Here is a 6399-nt window from a genome sequence, read left to right as displayed (position 1 = left end):
CTTAAAAATAATTTTCATTGTGCAAAAACATCTGTCAAAGTCATTCTGATACAATGCATATGTCTAAAGCTTTTGTTTTCACAAATCCAAAGAATTCTTGTGAGTTCTAGTGAGCTGAATTGAAGGATCCACCTTAAACAGGTCAGATACACCCCTCTCAATTCCCTGATCCTAATTTTTTTTTTCCTAAACATAACTTTGTCCTCTGTTCTGCCAATACTTTAAACAGGTATAAGAGACACCAGAAATTTCCATACCACAAACACCAGAAAGGAACAAAGAGACCAGCTACCCCAGGATGTGACCAGCACCCGGCTTTCTCAGGTTCCCCCCAAGACAATGCCCACATATAAGCAGGAAGCAGTCTTGAGAATCTGCCACCCCAATTCCTTTAACCTGTTGTGCCTATGTGCCTAACCTCCTGCCTTTTTATCATAAAAAACAGTTGGGAATGTAGTGATCTGTCCTGTCCCTTTAAGAGACAAGCCCCACCCACTCCCTCTCCTGTCTACCATGAGGCAGCCCGATCTTCCTTCTGCTTCCACCCTGAGCTCTCCCCTTTCTATCTCTCTCCCAAAGAGGCAGCTACTGCCTTGGCTCCTCTCCTCTTTTCTCCCCCTTTTCTCTCTCTCTCTCTCTCTCTCTCTCTCTTTCTCTTTGTGTTTCTTTCTTCATCCCCCATCTCCCTCCCTCTCCCCTTTTCTTCCATAACCCACTAAATAAATATCCAACCACACTCTGCATGGCATGCCTATCTGTCTAGGTCTCTCAATCACCACATGGCTCCCTGCCTGGGACTCTCTGCCCTCATGGCCACCACTTGGGGAAACTCCACGTGGATGAGGCTCCCTTCCTGAGACTCACTGCCCCTCGTGGCCTGGGACTTGTTGCTCCTCATGGCCTGCTGCCCACTGCCACCACTCGGGAAACTGCACTCACCAAGTTGATGTGGCTCCCTGCCTGGGACCCACTGGCCCTCATGGCCTGTGGGCCACTAGGGGGCTCCCTACCTGGGACGGTTGCCTTTGTGGCTTGCCATGGTCTTGTGCCCACTGCCCACTGCCACCACTTGGGGACCTGCAGCGTTTTATTTTTACCATTGCAGGTATAGACTATGGAAAATTCTGAAATTGGATTAAATGCATTTTGCCTTGTGATAAGGACACAAAGCTATGCGGGCCACAAGGAATGGCTCCCATAGGCTCATATATTTGAGTGCTTGGTTCTGACTTGGTGAACTATCGGGGAATAATTAGGAGGTGTGGTCTTGTTGGAAGACGTGTTGTCACTTGGGGATAGAATTGGAAGTTCTTAAAGCTGTTGGCATCTCTCTCTTCCTCCTTCTCCCCCTCTCTGCTTTGTGTTCCTACATCAATGTAAACTCCCTGCTCTGGCTCCGTGCCTACTTGCTTGCTGCTATGTTCCCTGACATGATGGTCAGGGACTCATTCTCTGGATCTTTGATTTCCCAGAAGTTAAATGCTTCCTTTTATAAGTAGCCTTGCTCGTGTTGTTTTCCCATAGGAATATGAAAATAACAAAGACAAATCTCAGTGTAAGACCTGACATTCTGAACTATCAAAATGAGAGGTAGAGAAAGTGCTGCAAGGTTCAGGTGTAGCCATTTACTTTCTTGAAAGAATAGTTCAGGAAAGAGCACCAACCATGCACAAGGGGCACTTCATGAAATTAAAAAGTTCCACATACCAAAGGAAGCAGTTGAATGACAGCCTACAGAATCTTTGCTAGCCAAAAATGTGATAGAAGATTAATATACAAAACCCTGAAAAAAATAAATAACAGGAAATCAAGCAAAACATAAAGGACTAATGGCAAATGCACATATGAAAAAATGTTCTGTATCATTAACCAACAGAAATATGTACTGGGAAGCTACACGGAATTCCATTTCACCCCGTTCAGAATGGCAGCCAGGGCTGGGGCGGTGCACACAAATGGAAAGCGCTGTGCGCTGCTAGGTGACCGGGTAAGCCAGTCTGGTCAGACCCAGCTCTTTCTCTACTTGGTATTTACCTAAAGATTTAAGTCAACATATTGGAGAGATTTGTACAGAACTCTTTATTGCAGCACTCCCAACAAAGGCTATACAGCCAGCTTAGGCATCTACTAGCACAGAAATGGGCAAAGAAAATATGGCATACTTATGCAATAGAGTGTTATTCCACCATAAAGAAGAATGCAATTATGCCTTTTGTAGGAACATGGATGCCCTGGAAGATCATTATATTGAGCTAATCAAGTCTTAGACAAATATCTCAAGAGTTCTCTTATTTGTGCTTCCTATATTTTATATAGATTCATAAAACCATCCTGTGTATATTACATTAAGGGAGGAATGAAACTGCCTAAGGAAATAAAGGGAACTAAAGAGAGAGGAGACGCAGGAAGGCGAGGTGCGGAGTCCTGAGAGGATCTTACACTCGAAGGACATGTTTGTGTGAAGATGCCTTCAGGGAGCCCAGTCCCACGCACAGTGAATCTGAGCTAGTTGAAAAGAAGACTTCACAGTTTTTCTCACACTGCTGTTGGCAATGTCATTCCCCAGAGAAACCGGCCATGAATGACAAGACTGTCCCTTCAGTCCATTCACTAACCCCAGATCTCTGTGTGTTTAGTTAGGTTAGCAAGTGTCTTTTCTTTTTATATTTGTCTTGCCTTTTACCAATGATGTACTCACTGTTTTTAAAACCTAATTGGAAGCCAGGAATTGAGGTTCATTCCTGTAATCTCAACACCTAGGAGACAGAGGCAAGAAAACTGTGACAGTAGGTGGATAGTTTCTCATCCTTTTCTTTATTTTTAAACTAATACATATATATATATATGTATTAGTTTAAAAAATATATGTATGTAGTTATTTTATTATATATAAAATATATGTTGTTCATTCATAAGATTTCATATATATATACTATATATTCATATATATACGTATATATATATGAAACCAGAATAATCTGCTCTCAAAGATTAGGAAAGCCTGCTATTTGGTAGTGACAATGCTTCACTGGTTTTCCCCTGTTAATATTCTTGTGTTCACATTCTCTGCTTCTTGTATCTATTCCATATTTCATCTAGCATGATTATAATAGTGTAGGTCAATAACCCACCCCAAATCAGCTCTGTAAAGCAACACTGAACCCAGCACAAGCCTGCGGGACAGCCGAGCTGGATTTGACAGCTTGCAGCCCCATCTGAAAGTGTGTCTCACATCCGTCGTGACCTAGCTGGCTCAGCAAGCACTGTGACCGTGAGGCAGACCCTCTGTTCCCCTCTTCAGTTTTAATAGTTAACATCTTAACTTTCTAATAAACGTGATGTAATATCTTTGTTTTTAATCTGAATTGGCAATTAGTGATTTGTGGCATCTTTTAAACATGTTTTGATCTTTAATCTTTATCTTCTTCAAAGAAATATCTATATTGTCCTTTAGCCATTTTTACTTAGGTTATAGTTGGTTTTTCATTGTAATAGTTCCTTCGCTGTTCCGAACATTGATTTCTTATGTGAAAAATACTCTGTACATATTTTCTGCCATTCCACAAAGAGTGGATTTCAGTCCGCTGACGGTCATACTCATGCTGGTCCCAGCAAGGGGGGGAGGGGTGACTACTAGTTTAAAGATAAAGCTCCCATCTAGATGTGGACACTTTTACTCTGGTAACTATAGTACCCATCTGTTTGCTCTTAGGACTCCTAGCAATGACTAATGGTATAGCCTTGCTCAATTACTTAACTTTCAAAGGTCTCTATGTAAACTTACAGACTAAATCATTCTTCTTACCACGAGGAGAATTTGTGAAAGTCTCTGGTGTGGTCAGGAATTGCTATGTGTGGAAGCAGATCTAAAGAGGAAGGTGTGTCTGTGTGTGTGGATGCATGTCGGTGTCCGTTCATTTGTGTAATAATTAAAACGAATCCGTCTCAAAATAAACAGGAAAGGAGTTTGATACATCCCTCAGCAGTACAGGGTCTGTTCAGCAAGCATGAGAGGCCCCAGCCTCAATCTCCAGAGCTGAAAAACAGGGAAGAAAGAAAGAAAATGGTAGTCGATATAATAGATAAAAGCTAAGTTACAAACAGCATGTCCATGTGAGAGTTTTTATTCGCAATGTGAAGCTGAAGTAAATTTGTGCAAAGCAGCCTCCGTAACTGAATAGTAAAGCACACACCACAGCAATCACTGTGCATACTGAATTATATCCCATCTTATCAAATGCTCACAGCCATATAGCTTATCCAATCACAGACTGCTGACTGATCAGGCCATGTCCACAGAATGTAAGTGCTGACACAATCCGTGGGGTCATTTCTGTCTGGTGCTTACTTTTCCCCTGCTAAAGCACTGATACACAGAGAGGTGGGGCCTTCGGAATTGCTTTTGGTCTGGAATGTTGCCCGCTGCAAGAACATTTTCTATTCATTAACTTTGCTCAATTTATCTGGCCTGAGCATTCCTTTAACAATAGAAAGCAGCATTGAAGGATGAGCCTAGGCAGTTTGGATGCTCAACTTACTATACCTGGATGGAGGTGGGGGTTCCTTGGACTTCCCACAGGACAGGGAAACCTGATTGCTTTTCGGTCTGAGGGGGGGGGGACTTAATTGGGGGAGGGGGAGGGAAATGGGAGGCGGTGGTGGGGAAGAGACAGAAATCTTTAATAATTAAATAAATTAAAAAGAGAGTGAAAAAAAAGTCAAAATAATAACAATGATTTTCTCTGGATAATCGGCAGTTTTCTTTTTACTTATATCTTATAAATTTACTAAGCTTTAAAGGTTTTAAGCTTACTTATAGTTTAAGATAGGCTATAGCATTTTAGCCAAATGACTTCAAGCAACTCTAAGCGACTTCCTGCTTATTCTGGTTAGCACTTTGACTGGGGCATGATGGGGATTTTAGATTTCAAGGACTTTTCCAAAAGGACTGAGCTGTGAAGCTTAAACTTCCAGCATCACAGAAACATGAGAAGGATACCATGTGACAGTTGGTTTGGGGGATCTCACTGCCCTTAAATTCGAGGGTCTTTAAATAGCACATAGTGACATAGTTTAAACAGATTTTTCATAGGCATTCTTTGAGTACCTTGGTTTTCATTGTTACAAAGTTCACCTTACAGAGCCCCAGACCCTGATTCCCGAATTACCACAAATTTCACCCCTTTCATACCTGACCTCGGATGCTATGGCATGTTTCACACCTGTGACAACTGGTTTAATAACTCTCGATTCCAATAAAACAGATGGAATTTTTAAGCACTGCTCATGTTTCTTTAGTAAATTCTTATTCTGACTGGCCATTCCAGCCAGAATGCCTCCAGTTTTTAAGGAGGCATCTGGTATCTTTAAGAAAGACTAGTAAGATTAAAAATCAAGCCATGTTTGCAGAGTTGACTATGGTCAGCACTCGGATGCAGCGTGGAGATACAGGTTAAGCCAAGCCTAGGATTGTTTTTAAATCAAGTGATGGTGAAAAGAGACGGCCTAGTCAGCATTTCACAAATGCTGGTATGAATGCTGCAGCAGGTCACGTCAAGCAAAAGGAGAGAGAAGTTTAAGAACTTTGAGATTTAGAAGACACCTCTGCTCTCAGTCACAGTAAAGGAAACTGTTGGCTACCTTGAGCAAAAGCATTTGGACAGTCACCAGGGGTTTAGAAAGGGTGCCGGCCAGGCCTTCCCTTTGGAGGTATTCCAAAACCAGAAAGATACAGTGTAGACAACTTATTCAGGGTGTTCTGTCACAGATATGATGTATGGGGATCTCTGACAAATATGGACCCGCATGATGATTGGATCCAAGATGAATGTTTCCTTCTCATCTGAGAAATAACATTTAAAAAAGAGAGGGGATTGGTGGAACTATCATTTCATATGTTCTCCCTCCCCCCTTGGAATTAGGTGCAAAATGTTCAGAAATAGTTCATGCTAACGCAGACCCCAACTAGTAGGTGGAAAGAAGTATGATAAGGTCTTCCATGACAACTGCAACAAACTTAGACATCTTCTTCTGCGTCTACAGAAAACTCACTGTATCGAATTTGTGATAGCCAATGACAGGCTGGCCCATTTGTATGGTTTTGGAGACTTTGAGGTTGTTTTGATTCCTGGAAATCTCAAGCAACTCCAAAGACCCACATTCTGGGAACGTGCACAGAGGAACCTAACTGATATCAGCTCCAGGAGAGCAAGACCCAGGTGCAGCGAGGAGCCTTCCAGAAAGCTCCTTTCACAAATGAACACTCAGCAAATACAACGCAGCTTATTGAGGGAGCGAGATGAGCTTTAAGGACTTGAAAGATAAACTGAATTCAAGACAATCAAACAGCAACAATGGTTTAGATGATAGAAATAGTTAACCTATATTTTCATAGTCCCA

This window comes from Microtus oregoni, unplaced genomic scaffold, assembly GCF_018167655.1.
Source record: "Microtus oregoni isolate MIOR12 unplaced genomic scaffold, Mior012 000044F_ref0000062, whole genome shotgun sequence".
NCBI lineage: Eukaryota > Metazoa > Chordata > Mammalia > Rodentia > Cricetidae > Microtus > Microtus oregoni.
Note: the sequence above shows the minus strand (reverse complement) of the source record.